General features: G+C 37.1%; 1 protein-coding gene across 11 annotated transcripts in view; it reads left to right on the plus strand.

Moving 5' to 3' along the window:
• The window catches only part of ARID1B (AT-rich interaction domain 1B), a 388,366-nt gene that overhangs the window by 159,703 nt on the left and 209,420 nt on the right, over nucleotides 1–19,243 (plus strand). The window lies entirely within an intron of this gene.

Below are 19,243 nucleotides of genomic sequence, written 5' to 3' on the forward strand. Positions count from 1 at the left end.
AAGAACCTCAGTACTGAATGTACTTCATTTTTCATAAATTCATAGCTTCCAATGCCATTTTTCCCAGCTATTCTTCACTGCTGGTTTAGTCTTCGTGACCAGGTCATAGGAATAGTAGAGAATAACTACTTTATGCAATTTCTTCCCTGCTGCACAACAAATATGCATGTTTATAGCTGTACTGACAAGAAGCAGTGACTTATGATAAGAGATGGAGTATCAGCATGCTGTCACTGTCCTTTCATTGTCCATTTGGAATTGAGATGGGAGATCTGATGCAGTTGCTACGTAGTAGAGCTGCCTGAAGAAATTCTGATAGCTACCATTTCTCTTCTTTTATGTTCAGTAATGTGAGCATTCACAAGTGTTCTAATTTTTCTGTTACTTAATATGACACAAATGGCACATCTTTGTTCCAGGAGACATTCAAGCATGAGAGAGTTGCCGTTTTCTAGACTGTTCTGACATGTTGAACCAGCTGATGTGGAGGAAGATCTCATACCCTTTTGCTTTTCTGCCTATACATTTAAAGCATGGATATTGTCCTTAAAGTAGATTAACAGATTTCTACAGGCCCTTAGAGTGTGAGATATACTGTCAAACTTCAGTTAGGACCCTTGTAAGGTGACAGCAGTAGGGTGTATGCTGTGCTTGGAAGATTGTGAGTAATTCAACTGTGTTGATCAAGTCTATGCATGTTTGAAGTGTTTATGGATAGCAGCTACTACTTGTTTCACTTTCTGACCCACGTGTCCTAATGAAAAATAGTGTGTTGCTTCTCTGTTTCAGTTGTTGCCAACATTTGTTAACATCTTCACCCTTAAACTTCAGTAATTTAGTACACTACACTCAAAATATTAGAAAGCCTGTTCTCTGGATGTCCAGCAGTCGGTCTCCAGTGCTTGAAAATGCCACTTTTTAAAAAGGTCTTTGCCAGGCAACATTCATAGACTCCAGCAAACTCAGAGTCCTGTTTCGTGATAGAAATATACAAAGGCAACGAATAACTGAGTTTTACAAATGACAGAATTCTTCAGAAAATGCACAGGGCTTCTAGTTGGTTCCAACTATAGCCTTGCAGGTTGTAAGTATGATCCTGAAGTAAGGGGTTCAGAACATGAATTGATGATGACACAGTAGCATCCCCTACAAGTACAAGTGCAAAATCCTAAATTGTTACTTGTTTTGCTTATCTGTTGGCTCTTAAGAGTTGATTCCTCATCCAAATTAGACTTTTAAAACACAGACGACTTCTCATTCCTTGACTGAATAATATGTGTGAAGGCTCCTTGACAGCTTCCATGTTGCCATTCCTCAATATGTAATAGCACCTCATATTTGAAAATATTTTATAGTTAACAGGTTTGGTGTGTGCAGGTGGAATGGGTGGGAATGAAATGAAGGTGGTGTTAAAAAAACAAAACAAAAAACAAAAAAACCCATAAAAGCCACAACTAATACTTTGTTATGTAAAAAATCTTTTAGTTAAAATATTTTAAAATTTGATTATTTGTTTACCATTTAAACTTCCTTGTTCGTGCCCTAAGCAATGCTTGATGGCATGGGATGGTTTCAGATATAAATTTCACAACTTTAAACACAATGAACCAGCATTCTTAAATAACATTTTTTGTGTATGTACCACAGGTATAACCTGTGTTTAAAGTGTTTCTTTTGTACATCATGAACAATGCATAAGGTATCCTGTATGTGTCTAGGTTGAAGTGCTCTAAAATTTCATTAAATTCTATGCTATTTTATTCTAATGTTGTTGTTAATTGTAATCCGCTGTCAAAAAATGCTTTCATGATTATGCAGGGATTCACAGCCAAGTTATTCATTAGGATATTGGGATAAATCTCATTAGTATAATGGAACAATGTAGGAATCAGTTCTTGTTTTGAAGACATAGAACAATAGTTGAGATTCTTGAAAAACTTTGATCTTGAGAGTAGTGTAACTTCTTAAACAAATATACACTGTGCACTACATTTGTTTTGGTTGTTTTTTGGGGTTTTTTTTTAAATAAATTAAAGAAAATTATTTGATTTAATTCAGAGGAATGTGTGGTAAGAAACATGTCTGTGTTAAGTATTTTCATCAGCTTAGATCATAAATGTCACTGTGTATAAGAGTAAATAAAATAGCTTGGCTTGAGCTGGATGCATGACCCAACTATTCTAAACATCTTGAGTCAATGAAAGTTCATCCAGATTTAGGTGTGGTATTTATTAAATAACTTCATTGTATGGAATGTTTTGTTGTTTTGACTTTATTTCTTATAATACATATATTTTCTAGTTCTAATTCAAGGAAGCGGTTGTCAAATTAATTAATCTTAAATGCAATGGATAGAAAGAGATGTTAGTGGATTTGGAAATATATTTCAAAGATAATTTTTAGCAGAAATAAACAGCAGTGTTGCAAATATTCTAAACTTGTTATAGGGAGATATCTCAAATTGTAACAGCAATTTATATCTTAAAAACAAATTAAAGTTGACCTCCAGGCTGTGTGCTAGTATAATTGTGTAAATAGGACTCTGCATATTTAGTTCGCTTGCAGGTAGGCAGTTTTGCTGAGCCTTGAATTTGTATCTTCTAAAGTGAAAATATTATAAATTTAGATTGGAACATGCTTTTATGTGAGACCTCATCAAGGAATGAGAAAGGAGAAAATGCAGCTATGACGTAGCAGGCTGTCAGACTGTACTGTTTCATTCTGAATCGTTCACTTGGTGCCCATGAAGAAAGAAATGAAATGTAGGTTTTTAAGTTGTACTGTGAACTTAATTACGTGTATTTTTATGGTCAGGATCCATTGAGATCAATGGAAGACTCCTGTTGGCTTTGAATCATGCCCATATAACAATCTGGGTAAGATATTTCCATGTCTTAAGTAGATGTAAGCTGAATTGCTTTCTTGTATTTTTCATGGTTTAGTGGACAGTAAACTTTCTGGACCATAATCAGGTGGTTTGCTTTTTTTTTTTTTTTAATTGTTGCAATTTTCTATTTCTGTGACATATAGTGGGTTTTGTTTTAATTTCCTTTTTAATTCAGATAAATCAGAAATTTCACCAATAAAAAATAGTCTAATATATATCTGCTTTTGTTACAAGAAGTTGTTTCAAATAACAGACCAAGTCATCCTAGGATAACCCTGAATCTCACACTTCTTAAGTAAACAAATGCACTAAATCTGCACTTCCTAAAGTACAGAAATCCCATCCTCTAATTGCAGAAGGATGGGAAGCAGCTATTTTCAACATCAATGCTTTATATAAGTATGGATGACCCAGTGTCTACCACGCAGTAAATCAAAAAGAGAAAACAAATTAGTTTAAAGGTATGCCTGTTATTTACAGTGGCTTCTGCCTTTTTATATCCCTTCTTACTCATCTTGAGTCTCATAGGATTATGAGTGTTATTTCAGATTTAAAGAAAATAACAGTAACATTTTTTAAACTCTTTTGAAACATAAATCCAGAGAGTGATTGAAAACTGAGCAAAATCTAGTGTTTTAAAATTGATATGCTCCAGAGCTGATCAAGATTAATAAAAGAACACAACATAGTCCCAAAGGTGTGTGTATTTTTAAACGTATATATCCCTCTTAATGTATTTTATGTCTGCTTTCCTGTCAAAAAGAAGCCTAGTGAACAGAAGGCCATCATCAGGGCCTTGCTTACTGTAGCAGGAGGCGTTTAGAATTAGTTCCCATCTGTTAGGCCTGTATACTGATAAAGCTTGCAACAGCTGGCTTGGCTCTTTGCTAATCCATTCATTCCATCTACAGATCAGAAGGTGGCCTGTTTCTTCTCAGAGGCCGTTGGACCTTGGAGACTTGCCTTAGTCCCATAGCATTCCCACTAGACCTACAAGCAAGTATAATGATATGGGACAAGGGCAGGCAACTTGAGGGGGGGGAAATTGTAAAGTATTGTTCAGAACATCAAACTAGTAACTCTTATTGCAAGCAACCAGTTGTGTTTCTGTCAAAAACAGTGTTTTAACGGATGAGATGCTAGCTATGGATAAAGCAAAATCATTAGTATCTGAACTGGAAATTAAAAAAAAAAAAATCAAAACTTTTGCCTGATTCCAAATAACTTCTGAATATAGTGCATTCTGCACCACTTAAACTTAGCCATTATGAATCCCAAGTGGCACTAAATATGTAATGAGACCAACTCCAAAGGTGAGCACTGAGTTTGCCCTTGCTCATATTACAAGGAAATTATGTACTTTCGTTCATTATGTGAAACAGAAAAGTCTTAAAATTATTATGAAAATCATCACTTTTTTACTGTTTGACAATGTTTTTGAGCAATTGATTTTTTTAGTGTTAAATTTATTATTACACTTTTTTAGTGTACATTTATTAATATCATTTCTGGAGCATCATGGTTTTATATAGGTTGTTTACAAACACAGATTAAGCCACAATTCCTGCCCTAAGAGTTTATAGTCTGTGAAACATAAAGAAAAGATAATGGAGAAGAGCTCAGGCAAAGGAAGGACAGGGATTACTGCTGATGAGAAGGAAGAAGGGGTTATTTTAAATAAGTGAGTTTGAAGGGGATGACAGGAGCAGGGCACTTATTGGGTGAGGATAGGGAGAAGGGACAAAGCTGAGAGTTGGAAAAAGATCAGTAAGAATGAACAATTGTGAAGAGTATTCGAAGGAGCAGGAATAAAATGAGAGCTGAGATGTAGGCGTGGGCCAGATAACATAAGGCCTGGTAGGTAAGGATGTGGAGCTTGACTTATTTGTGGTAGGAGTGAGGGAAACAGTGAAAAGATTCAAGAATGGGGTGATATGGACAGAACTGAGGGAGTTGGAAGATTCCTTTTTGTAGCAGTGTTTTGGATAGGCTTGGAGTAAACAGACATGAGAGGCAGGGAGCCAGACAGGAAAATATAGAGTAAAAAGGTTTCAGTAATCAAGACAAGCGATGACTAAGGGCATCAAGAAGGATTTTAGTATTGGAGATAGTTTGCAAAGGACCAATTTAAAAAAAAAAACTATTTTCATAGATGAACAAAGTAATCCTTTGGCTAATTTTTTTAACTCTTAAAAAAAGACTGGCATTCTCTAGACTGCCTGTTAAACTAGCAGTTGAACTTTGCACTTATTTAGCACATTTTATCAGATGATCTCAAAGTTCTTTAGCAATTAGAGTTAGTAAACTGAGGAACAGAGGTATTAACTGACATGTCCAAGATCACGCAGCAAGTCAGAGGCAGAATCAGAATAGAAGTGGAGTAGACTCCTGACTCTCTCAGATGCTTAGGTCTTATATTTACATATACTTCAACCCCCAAAAGTTAAGTACTTGAAGTCACAACAGAGTGAATCTTTTCAGAAAGGATCGCCTTCACCCCAAAAAGAAGGCCTTCACTCCATCTTGCCTGTAAGTTGAACAGAATCTTTTTCTAGTGACTGGCATTGGTTGTAACCAACATCTCTGGTGTGGGCCAGAAGCAAAATGGACACCCTGCTTCTTGATTCTGTTTCCCTGTGATCATTAGTGCATGTGACTTGTCAAAAGATATTATCTTAGCAATTTAAACTGACATGGAGGATGAAGATATAAACAAAACAAACACAATCAAAAATAAAAAGCTGAAAGCTGTGTTATACGCTTTCTACATCAAACTTTTGTGGCATAAAGTTGCAGGAGCTGTACAAGAATGACTCTATCATGTTCAAAAATATTGTCTGAACTGAAAGGTTCTTCACAGATTAATTATTTTTTAAAGAAAATTTAGATGAATATATGTCCTGTATGCAATAACTGTGGGCATATGGACATTATTATTTTTCATGGAAAGACCACTTTTTTAAAAGTGTGTTTTAACTTAATTGATGTGTGGAAATCATCACATAGGGAGAAACATTTGCACAGAAAATGTAGCAAACTGACTGACTGTGATCTCAGTTTGGTAACAGATAAAAATCTGGGATATGAAAGTCACAGTAACTGAATTTAGCTGATCATTTTATTGCACTCTTATTTTTATACTTTGCCGACAGTGGGCCAAACTCTGGTCTTAGTTAAACCTGTGTAAATCTGGAATCAGTCCATCGAAGTAGAGATTTACATAAGACACTCACATGCTGTGGTGCTTGAGTACAGTATAGAAATGTAGGTAGATAAAATTGAAAGTTAGTTAAAATAGAATTTAGCCCAATGACTTTCTATAGACTTTTTAGGACTGTGCTAGATCTCCAGTGCTCTGCTGTGCTGCCATGAGTCTAATTTTAGTTTGGAGAACTAAACTGATTCTCTTTCTTAGGTCCATGTATACTTGTACACTCAATTGATCTTTTTTAAAAAATGGTTTTCATTATGTTAACTCTATTTACCATGGCACCATGGTGGCAATGCTGTGGTTCAAACTGGGGTGTGTGACAAGCTTTTGCCTTCAGTCACAAATCATTTTCCTACTTAAAGGATTCTTTTTGTTAAACTACCTCATTCTTGCATAAAGAATAATTTAAAAAAATCGTGTGTGTGTACGTGAGAGAGAGGGGTAAAGTGGAAAGCATAGTAAAAATCCATTCAACTGTCAGCTGTTTTAACTCAAATGATTTTGATATTTAACTTCAAACTTAGCGTGTAAACCTGTATACCAGCTTTCCAGTGTTTAAAAATACTGGTCAAGACATAAAGAGGTTCTGACCAATTGAAAGTAGCATCCTACTTGTACATGGTGCCCTGTTTCCCTTTAATGATTTAATTGCTCGCAGAGTATGTCTGTTCAGATATGTGCATGCAAATCTTCATATTCAGGACTCTGCTTGTGCCCATTCACTCATTCCTTCTTGTCACTCCCTTCTGTCTTTAAGATAAGATTGAAGAGGTACCAGCAGGTCTGGCACTGTTTTTTGCTGGGTTCCGGTGCCAGGAATTTCAAATTTCATGTGCTTGTAGAGCACCTACTCTGGAATACACATCCCCTGAAAATGCAAGATTTGAACAGAATATACAGTTTAGCATTGCATATGCCTTTAAATATACTATCTGTCTCCTTATTACTTCTTTCCCCTCTCTTTCCCCACCCTTCTCTCTTTTTCTCCCTGTACAGGGGTTCTCCTCCTTAAGTCTCCAGCTGCTCTTTTCAAAACCCATAAATTCTAGCCATTTAAATTCTTATATGGCCCCCTTCCAACACCTGCTCTAGCCGTTTCTGCACTAGTATTTTTTTTGTAAAATCTCTCCCCATTGTATTACCATTAGTAGTGGGGGCTTCAGGCATTTTTACCACAGTACTCTGTGGAGCTGCTCTGAACAGGGTTAGATAATGTGTTAGCAAAAAAATGCCTGAGCATCATCTACACCAACGCTCCCACCAAAGGTAGTGCAATGGTGGGGAGATTTCATAAAAAAGATTGTGCAGATGCAATCTGGGTTACACAAGATGATTCATTTGGCTGTGGCATATAATGCCTTCTACACATATATTTATGAACATAGCGTTTTGATTATACATTTGGGTGGCTCATCTTTACATGTTGTGTTTGCATTGATTTTTATCACAAAGCCTAATAAACCACAAACTTGTACAACTTTGTGGGACACTTTGATTGTGTCACAGTAGAGTCCCTTCTTGACCTCACAGTCACCTCTCTCCCAACAGTAAAGGAAAAATTCTAAGCACCAGCCTCGAACAACCAAAACATTGATGCAAAGAAGTGAAACATTAATTGTATTTTACTTGCTTTGATGGTCAGGCTGTGACCTCTTTTTAGAGGCCTCAACACACTGAATGACTAATACATCTCACCTGAAGATGAAAAGGAAAACTAGCCTCTTGCTTTATTTTCTTTCTAATAGCTCCTGAATGAAAGTTGTGGCCCATACTCCTGTATAATTAGCTAGTTACACTCCTTCTGAAGTAAACTATGGGGCATAACTGAATGAACAGAGGCAGAAATAGTGAGCTGTACAAGCAAATTATCCAGGCCTTTTGTTGTTTGGTGGCTTCTAAAATAAAAAGGAGGTATTGCAGGAAGACATTTAGTTGCTAGTCTCCAGTTGGGAACACCAGTCATTTCATGCACTTAGGGTTTTTGTGTGTGGATTCAGTCAGATCTGCAGCATGTCTTTGAAAACGTACATAATAAACAGCCATTTAACACAACTTAATGTTTAAAAGCTTTGATTATTTTGGCTCTAGAAATACAGGATAACCATATTTTATTGTGGAGACAAAGATTTGGATTCAGTCAAGTCACCTTAAAATGTTTTCTTAGCCTGTCTTTCCCCATTCATCCTCAAAGAGTAACAGAATTAACTGAGGTTTGCACTACATTTTAAAAACATAAATTACTATGTGAATGGCTAAGTATTATTATAATTAAATCTCACATAGGGGCCAGATCCTTTGCTACAGACAATGAACTCCAGCACAGTTTGGGTGGGAGTGTGCAAAGGTGGCTTTCACTCTCCTCTCTTCGCCAGCTGTGCCAGGTCCCAACACAGTTTTAAAGCAGGCTTCAGGAAGCCCTGGCCATGTCCCTTACCCCTTGAGTATGCCTGCATACCAAGAAGCATGGGTGGTATATAAGTGGATATACTGCTTATGTGCAACTGGAGGGTTCCCCTACAACTGGATTATCCTTCCATGTCTGTCTATATTAGATGTAAGCCTGTGTTGTGTTGGCATTGCAGTGCAAAGGGCAAGCTATGCAGTGGAGGATCTGGATCAAGACTTTCAACAGGTAGAACTTTACATAAGTGAAGAGAAGGAACATTATCACAGCAGAGGCTGTTACCCCAACTGCTGGTCTCCCCATCAGTCATTCATAATTTTATCTGAACTGACCATTTGCTATGGATTTCAACAGATTGATCAATGGTAGTATAGGGCTCAACTCTCAACTGTGCCCAATAAGCAGTTGATGCAGGAGAAGGGGAGGCAGCTCCCAGATCCCTGAGGCAAGTTATACACTACTCAGTGCCACTTTAAATTGTACCAGTTGGCTGTAGCCCTAAGGGAACAGTATGGAAGCTGAGGACTGCTGGAGTTTAGCTGCCTTAACGCCTTCCAGACATGTGCCCTTTCACCCAACATGGGGTTGTTTAGAAGCCAGCCTTTTGACTTGCTTGCATCATTAGCAGGACAAATAGGGGCAAAATGGAGATGAAGATTTGGCTCATAGTCTCGCATCTCACTATTTTCATCATGGTCACAGGATTTCTCTCCAGAGGAAGTGAACATAAGTTTATGGTAGACAGCTTATTTTCCTATACATTTGTCCAGTGTTCGAACACTAACAATATAACAAAAATATAATAATATAACAAAAATTATATATATATATATAATAAGTTATATTTTATGTACATAACTATCAGGCTGTTTTTGGTATTGACTAGGGATAGTCCTGTGTACAGTAATAGCTATGGGAATTACTCAGAAAACAATGCACAGCATTTTAAAAGTGGTCCCTTCTTGCCATCTAGAGCAAATCTTGTTGATTGCTCTCTTTGTCTAGGATGTCTTCTTACAAATGACTGAATCTGGGGGACAGTCATGGATTACATTTAGAAATCTCTTTATTCATCATGTTTTTTCCCATGATCTTCACAGAAGTCTTGTCTGTGTTCAGATGCAAACTTTAAGCGAATCTGTCATCAACTGTTAAAATTTTATTGACAGTTTTTAAAAATAAGTTTCTTTGCCCCTCAGATACACACAGTCCCATTTACTTTTAACACTTCCAACCATGTTTTCAAGCTTTGTTCATGTTCCTCTAAATGAAAACATCACACTTCCTTCTCCAGTGAACTTGTGAAACTGGTCAAACTAGACTGACACAGCGGAGTAAGATTACATTCACTACTCATTTAGCTTTGTAGACAAAATGCAGCCTTAACGATGCCTGTGACTGGTTCAGGGTAGATTAAAGCATGTACTTTCTTGTAGGATAAATGATGTGGAAATCTAATTCACCTTGATGTGTCCTTTCTGTCTTTTCTCCCCCGACCCTCTTTCCCTCCCTCCCTCTCTCCTTTTTTTCCCTCCTTCTCCTTTGAAAGTAGTGGAGAAAAGTTCAAAGAGACGAGGTTCTCTCTTCGAGCGTGTGGAGTGAATAAGGAATGATAGCTGGAGGAATGAAGGGGAAAAAACCACAGCTACAACTCTGATGTTGAGTTTTGCATCAAACGGCTGTAGGTGATGGCTTTCTCCTTTCTGTTTTTTTGAGAAAATGGACACCATGTTCCAGAAAGAAGTGCTTACGTAAAACCCGTCTTATTCTGAAATAGTTTGGGATTTTCAGCTTTGTTATGTATTTACTAGTGGTATTTGTTCCGCTTTCGGACTACTTAACCCAGGAGGGTGAAGGTCATCACTACAGAGAAGTGAATATCGTCTGCTGCTTCCTCTTCAGTCCCCATTTGTGTGATAAATCAGAGCAGTTGCATTCATTTTTCTGCCAGGTTCAAAAGCTAGGACTAAAACTCTGCCCCCATCAATATACACTGGGTTCCTCGATAGTGTTATCTGCCTCCTTCTGCCCTCTCGAACACATTTGTTTACTGTGGCCCCTCCACCCCCAACTCCCAGTTCCATGCGCATGCATGCACACACACGCCGAGTGTATTTTTGAAATAAGTATTAGAGGTACAATGATAAACTGCGATCAGACAAGTAAGGTGGCCTATCTAAATACAAAGATCCATTACAATTTAAGTACTTCAAACAGTCAAAAAATTGCATGGTTAAGCTGAAGTGTGTGAGTTTAGGGAATAGTGTTTACCGTACAGTAACAATGTGAAAAAGAAATGCAACATTTTGAGGATGGAATAAGTAGCAGAGTAAGTTGTCAAAACAAAGATGTAGTTGTCTTGTGTGTGTGTTATGGTGGCAATGATGGGAGTGATGCCTTTTACTGACATACACTGATTTGCAAATAAGAGGCTAATCAAGTAAAGATTGTATAAGATTGTAAAGTCCACTAGGGCAGGGATTTCCTTAATTTTCCTCCCCAAACACAGAAAAAAATACATAAGCTTCCCCTACTGTCTGCCTTTAAAAAGAAAAAATAGAGTGTGTGGGAGGGTGAGAAGTTGAAAAAACGGTGCATTGGTATATTTTAAGTATATGGATAGGAAAGTCTATCTTTTTTTCTCTTCATTCGTCTTCATTTTTGGGGGGAATGCAGTGTTTTGCTTTTGTTAAAACTTACAGAACATAAATACTATTCCTTTTCAATTGTTTCATGTTGATTGGTTGGCTTGTTTCTCCCCAGGAAGAGGTGGGAGTATCCCTCGGGAGGCCAGTCCCACAGTCTGAGTATGGGAATAAATTCATTCAGTGCAACATTCCAATTAGAAGTTAGAAAAAGTAGCTAAAAAGCTGTGAATGTTGGTGGTTATTGGAAACTTATTCCTCGGACATTTTAAAGGATGCCTTTTTAACATGTTTGAGTGAAGACATGATACAGAATCTAAATTCTGTTTGGAGATTTTTATAGGTAGGGGTCTTAGCACCTCCTTTTATTAAGGTTGCCCAACACTTCCTATTGGAAGACCCTGTTTTCAGGGCCTTATAATGATTTTTTTTAATTTCAGGTAAAATGGTTCAGCCATTTCTGAGAAACAAGGCTGGAGAAAAATGTTGCTTTGCCCATGTTAAAAAACAGCTTTTTTTTTTTTTTGAAGAGCTCTTGTGCCCCTATGCTTTGGAGCATGATCTTGAAATTTGATGGGATTGGGGAGGCTTTTGTTTCAGGGATGGGTCTTTTGCCATCCTCATGAAAATGTGCCCAAATTTGGCCAATTTATAAGTCTCTGAAAAATCTCAGTTCACACATGCTCAGTACAGATTTCTCAGATTATAGCAGCAATATTCCCAAAAGATTCTGTCCACACTGGGCATGTTTCAGTCCAAGGATAAACAAGATTTTCCTCACAACTTCAGGGCCCGGAACATGAGGAGAGAGACTGAAGAGTAGACTCTGGAACTGGCTGGCTGAAGGGAATGGGACTGCGATGAGGAGCCAGGAGTGGCAAAGAGACAGGACTGGGGCAAGGACAGATTGGAGGGGACAGGCCAGAAGGCATAAAGTTTGCAGGGAATGGGCAGAGATGTTTGTGCCTACTGCAGCACACTCTCCTCCAGAGCTCAGAATGGAATCCAAGATTCCTGAGTCTCGCCATTCCTCTGAAGTCAGCAAAGAGCCCTAAAACCCACTGGCAAAAAGTGTCTTACCCCTCTCTAGTGCTGATCCACATAGAGAATAACAATTTATACTTCTGTCAGTTACTTCATTCATTCAAGTAGTAGAGGTCTGTGAGGTGGATCTAAAGGTTCCAATCTCACTGATGACCGATGTGGCTGTCAATATGATGCTACGTTTATGGAATTTTTTTTTTTCAGTTTGCTTTTTTAAAATAGTAGGATATCACACACCAAAAAAAAGTATGTTAGAAGAACATTATTCAGGCTGAAAAGTTAAGTTAGGAAATGCCAGAATTAAGGTATCTGGGCAACTTTATTCATGGCCTCCCTCCCATGTGCCGTGCATTGTGATAACAGCCTTTAATTACATGATCACATACTATTTTTTCAATAGAATCTCTGCCTCATTCAGTGCACAGGCAGCATCTACCCTCGGGATGAATCAGGGTTGTGTAATGGAGGACTCTATTCTGTGTAGGACCTCTGCCTCATTTGCTGCAGAAACTGGAATGTGTGTAGTGAATGAGGCAAGAGGTTTGCAGGAGAATGGGTGGTCTCATGGTTAAAGCAGTGGAATGCTGTCTTGGAGAACTGAATTTTCTCCCTGTCTGTGCCAGAGTTCTTGTGCGATGCTAAGCAAGTCACTTAAACCAAACATTTAGTAAGTGGTCACTCATAATGTTCTTCATTCTCTGGGTGCCTGATGTGAGATCCTGGAGTCTGACTTACAGAAATGTTGAGGCCTCACAAGTGCAACAGAAATTGATCAGAAGTGTGTTTTGAACAAATAAAGTGCTATATAATACTACATACTCTGAAAAATCAGCTCCTTGATGTCTCAGATTGGGCACCCAAAATTAGAAGTTACTTTTGATCTTGATCTTTCTGTGTCTCAGTTCCCCATCTGTAAAAGGGAATAATATTATCCCCTTATTTAACAACGGTGTTGTGAAATAAACTAACTAATGTTTGTCGTGTATTCAGATACTATGGTGATGAATGCCATACCAAAAAAAAAAAAAAAAAATCCACGAGGAAATTAATAATTCTGTCTTTAAAGCAGAGTTTGAATAGTGTGCAGTAAATAAGGTGGCCACAATTGAACAAGGAGTATTAAAACAAAATATTCAATAGCTGCTTACTAAGTGAGCACAGTTCATTCTTTTTGGTGAATGAAGCCGGGATGCTGTGAAAACAATAGTATGTGATCAAGTAATTAAAGACTGCATCATAATACATACCCAAAGGGTATGAATTTAGGGTTGCATAGGCAATCTTTATTCTGACGCTAACTAACTTTGGAGTGTTTGACTTTGCAAATGTTAAGGTCGTGTGTGTGTGTGTGTGTGTGTGTGTGTGTGTGTTCAGGTTAACTCACAAGTGCATATTTAAACATCCACAGCCTTCCTCATTGTTATTTGTCTATTATAATCAAATATCTTTTTCATAACATTTTAGTAAGTATCAGCTTGATGCTATAAGAGGTCTATGTTGTTTGGCCCTTTGTATTATGATAGTTGTAAACTTGGTTAGGTGCTTAAATCATAATGGTAAACATGATTAGCTGAAAGACTGTCTTGGAAGGTCAGAACTCTGAATTAAGCATGGAATTAATAGAATTATTGGTAATGTTTTCAAAACTGCATATGCATTTTATTTTTTTGATCCCATGCCCTCCAACATTGAATATGGTGTTTTTAATAGACTTCTTTATATGCCAAAGAGGGGGAATTTCTTAAAAGATTTTTCTTTTCTCCAAATATTAATATAACAGTCTCCATTTAAAAATATTTTAATGTCTTTTGTATTCTGTTGATAGACTAAAACCTAAAACTCTCATTGGGAGCCAAATTCATCTGAGGCATTGGAAATCTATTGAATTAAATAGTTACACCAGGAATTAATTTAGGCTGAAGGTTTGAATACTGCATCTGTTAACACCTCTTCTATGTAGCAAAAGGAGAAAAACTTGATCAGTATTGACTGCAGCCCTCCAGCAAGAAACTCTTTACCTTTTTGCAGATCCCTTTACCTTTAAAGTACCCGACTTTAAAGGAGTTAGCTGAATATCTCTGTGTGGAGACTTAAAGCTGTCTTTGTGGAAGTACTTTGAACAGTGATAATAACAATGGTTTCTGGCAATTGCAAAATGGGATTTGACCAATTTTAGTAAAATAGTGGCACTACTAGACCCATAGATCTCACTTTTGAAAGAGTATTTCAGTTTGAACTGAGTGAAAGTGATGTTTTAAGAAACAATTTTGCACCTCTGTAAATGATAGACAGCTGCTAGACGAGGTAATGATCTGTCTTCATGTTTGATGCCTCCTTTTTATCAGTCCAAAGCTTTTCACTGAGTCAGATCTATTGATTAGCATTAGTCTACTTCCCAGGAAGCCTGCTTTACATTGAAATGTCACAGGCTTGGGATACTAAATGTATGCCAAGAAAGAGCTTGAACTCTGTCAAATGCTGCCTGGCAAATTATATGTTTGCTGAGTGTTTAGCAAGTGTAATAGGTTTGCAGCCCCAAAAAATGTTAAATGAGGTCATTTTTTATCTCCTTTGAACAAATATTGGGGGAGAAAATGATGGGGTCAAATGGAAGATATCCTACACTTTCCAGTGCTTTATGGAAGACAAGCTAATGGAGTGATGTAGTGAACAGAATGTAATTTCAAGAAGTTTGAGTGAGGTAAAATCTCCACTTCATACTAACTGGTGTGTATTTATTCAAAATAGCAACAATAGGGGTTAAAAATAACACGATCCTGTATCAGTAAAACAATTAAAATTATATAACAAAACAATGTTGTATTATGCAGAAACATTGGAAGGCAGGAATCTATTTGTGTATTTTTCCTTTTCTTAGCTAAAATATATTTATTGTTTTCTATAGTGCTTCAGGGGTCCAGATGCAACCCTTTAAGTATAAATGGTCACTTCTAAAACAGAAGCCTAAGTATAATGCTGCTCAGTAATTATGGTAATTACATCGAAGGAGGGTTAGCAAGAAGCTAATTGTAACCTTGGGGATAAAGAAAACAAACTGGACGTATACAACATGGTTTTAAACACCTTTTGGTTCAGATTTATTTTAACTTTGTTTACCTATATTAAAACTAAATGTTTGTAAAGTAAAAATTTTTGTTTTGTTTTCAATACAAAAAGGATTAATGTTGTGAAACAATCCAATGAATGACAGGAAATTTTAAGTTGAAGTTCCATCCTACACTCCATTGTGACTATTTCACCCTTTCCCACCTCCAACCCCACTTCACACCAGACTTGATATTTCACTAGACTGGATCAATTGTTGATACTTTTGGAAGATATTGTGTCAAAGGTCTGTCGTTGAATGGACAAACACACTTTCTGATATTGTGGCGTATTTCTAATATTTGATCTTCTCTTATAACAGCAGCCTGTATTTTGCTTTGTTGTGAAAGAATTCCCAGGTTAGGCTGTCAAACTGCATAGTCAGTGATATTGATTTTTCAGGTATGTAGAGTGTTCTGAGATACTTTTTTCTTCATGGCTACAATTAAAAAAAATAAAGTTTCCAAAAGAAAATGCATACTGGATTAAAAATGTTTTTATAGTAAAGGGATTCTTTTAAATAAACTTCTGTATTGTATGAGTGTGCAATCTCTTTTTCTCTGTCTCTCTCAAGTGTGTGTGTGTTTGTATTTTTTTAAGCAGTTTACGAAAAAGCAATTTATTGTAGTCTAACATTTTGGAAAAGCAGTTCTAGCACAAATGTGGAATTCTTGCCTACAGAAAAAGCAACCCAATTTCAACTGGTATAAAACTGTAAATAATAGAAACTGTAATATCATTTAGCTCATAGAGATAACATCTCCATCCCAGGAATAGTCTTTCAGTATCAAGAGGAAGATGTAATCAAATAGGAGTTTCTGCACAAAAGAACCATCTCATGAGGTACTTGGAGAAGAGAGCTGCACCTAGTTCTATATAATCCTAGGAGGAAATGAGCTGCAAACACTGAAATTTGCTAATGTACAATTCTAAAGTAGAATCAGAGTGTGATAAGGGTTGGCAAGCTGTATCTTGCCATTTTTTCTCATCTCCTGAGGCATGTTCCTTGCTCACATAACTAGTCACTAAGCCACAGTGTGTGGAGGGTGTTCAGATGTATCCCTAATACTAAGAGAACGTCCCCATTAGGTTGTATATTATAGAATTGCAAATCTGAGCTAAAAAAAACCCTAGGATATTAAACTTAACCAAAAAAAGTGCAATAAGTGAGCCTTATAGACATGCTACAATGTATTTGACCGTATCCTCATTCATCTCCTCCAAATGATTAATTAAAAGAGAGAGAGAGAGAGAGAGAGAATTTGCCCGATGAAACTCCATGGAAATTCCATGGAAGTCTTAACACCCTAAATGTTTTTTAGCCTGGTCAGGATATTAAAGGCCAAATGGTCCCATAACATTTTGCTAATGTTCTTCCAAATCTGGCTTTTACCAATGCCAGTGTCTTGTCTGAATAAAATTAAAATTTAGTTCCCTGAAATAAAATATCTGCTTACCTGACAGCTTTTAGAATTGTACTATGCTGATGAGGTGTGACACATAGAAGGACTTCTCTTGAATATGGTGTTCATGATTGAATAGGTGACATTCTTTTCCCTGATCAAGTGCTGAATCAATGCCTTAGCATGATGTCAGAGGAGACTGTTCTCTTGGAGGTGCCATCTTTCAGATGAAATGTAAAATGGAGGTCCTAGCTACTTGTGGTCATAATACATACATAGTGAATTAATATAAGAGAGAGGGTGTTACCCATCTTAGAATTTAATCAGGAAGCTGGGGTAAAGGTAAAGGGAATTTAGGATACAGAGTTTCAGTCGAGTACACAATTCTTCATTTCTTGTGTTAGCTGACTGCATACTCTGTAAAGTGTTCTGCACTATTAAACTCTAGAGGTAGCCATCTTCATGGAATCATGGGAGCAAGCTACTAGATGTGGGAATCAGGAGATTTGGATTCTTTTCTAGACTCAGCAACTGACTTGCTGTGTCCTGTGCAAGTCATTTAACATCTGTGTCTTTGTTTCCCTATCTGCAGAAGACTTTGGAAAGGATTTTTGAGATTCTAGGATGAAGGCGTCTATCAGAGTGCAAAATAATAATAAAATGATAGCCATACAAAGATACAGAGCTTAATCTTGAAAATCCTTTCTTGTTTACAGATTCCCATTGAAGTCAAGGACTATGCAAACAAGAGTTTTCAGGACTGAAACTTTAATCTGTGAAGCGCTTTGGGTTCTCGGGGCTAGGAAATGCTATATAAATGACCAATGCTATTAGTTTAATATATTCAAAACAGAAATATTTCCTGATGTACAATACAATGTGTGTATTTTTAAACACTTAAGTGGTTTGTGGACACACTTTGCATGAGACAACTGAACTATATCTTTTCTTAAAGTGTAATAGGAATATATATATTTTTAAATTAAGGAAATTTACACAGCATCTGCTCAGTGGAGAAGGTCAGAAATATAGACCAATGAACAGTTTAGAATGCATGTAATAGCTGAAGGATTCAGTGTTCTTACAGTAGGTACACAGTTACACATTGCAGCATTTCTTGTCATACTGGATCTTTCTCACAAAGGTCAATGCTTACTTTGCAATGTGCAACACAATGCATGCACCACATATAAATCAACAAGATCAGCCTACTAAAATTTCCTTTGAAATGCAGTTTCCCCCTGTCCTGAAGAGGTCATCAGAGCTGAATTTGGATCCCCAAAGATCTCTTTCTCTCTCTCCCAGCTCTTGATGTCCTTGGGACCTTTCCACTCAGTTTCTTTTGGAGCACATCAGTACTGTTCTTGGAGGTGGCGTAAGGTGCTCTTGCCAAGCCAGGCTATAGTTGAAGGACTGAGCATGGATCCCCTTCTCTTTGTGGCGGCATTTCAAAATTGTACTTTTAAGATTCTAATGAATCTTCTTAAAAAAATCTATCACTGAGAAACTTAACTGCAGTTAGTAATGAAAAATTAAGTATTAAAAGCAAAGTGAACTGTGGTGAGTGAAATAATCTGCCCATAAGCTCTGGTTCTGCAGTAATGTAGAATTTTTCGGTCATAATTCACAGGTAACTTCCGAAAAGATGTCATAATAAAATGTAACTGTTCTGATTTTTGGCAGCTCTGATTAGAAAGGAAATTGGGGAAGAGTGGAACAAAAGATAAATTGTACTTTAGCCTGAAGTGAAATATAAGGGATAGATGAGTGACTCTCTTAAAATGTCCAGTATCCACTCCTGAATATAAATTGTTTGTCTTGGCTAGAGCACAGAGGGAAAATAAAGGGGCATGCAGACTCAAACAATGTCCTATTTCCTCTCCCACACGTGCACACTTATGCGTTCTACTTTATTACCTCAGTCACAGTATTTGTTTGATTATTGGAAGTGACTGAATAAAGGCTAGTCTGCTCTTCCCTGATCAATGTAGAGCCCTAAACTGCTGTCTAATTCTGAACAACATGCGTGCAGTATCACCTTCTTGTCCGTGAGAATAACCATGTATTTCAGATGCAGCCAGGCTTCCCGTCAGTTTAGTCAAAGCAGCTTGTGCAAATTTATCTAAACCAAGCGTGTGTATAAGCGTGTGCATGTGTGAAAATGAAAAATCTTTTCTCTGAGCAGCTAATCCTCTGTGGTGGGGGACTAAGCACGGTTTCTTTTGTTTTTTCTATGAAAAATAATCAGTGCAGTTTTCCCATAGGCCATTTTTCAAATGCTTGGGGAAAAAAGCAACCATCATATTCTTTCCCCCACATCCCCTTCTCTTTCTGTGTTTTTTAAAAATCATTTAAATATTTTGTCTGTTCAGGAAATCTGTAGATTATAATCTATAATATCCCACCACATGCACTCGCACACAACTGATAGAGAGAGAGAGCAAGGTTAGCTGTTAATTGTTGTCTGTTTTTTCCACAGCCTGAAGAAGGCCTTAAGGCTAAAATGCCATTTATGATCATACTTTCTCTTTACAACATTTTATA

Source organism: Emydura macquarii, unplaced genomic scaffold (genome assembly GCF_026122565.2).
Source record: "Emydura macquarii macquarii isolate MOO-44397 ecotype Brisbane River unplaced genomic scaffold, CSIRO-AGI_Emac_v2 contig_705, whole genome shotgun sequence".
Lineage (NCBI taxonomy): Eukaryota > Metazoa > Chordata > Testudines > Chelidae > Emydura > Emydura macquarii.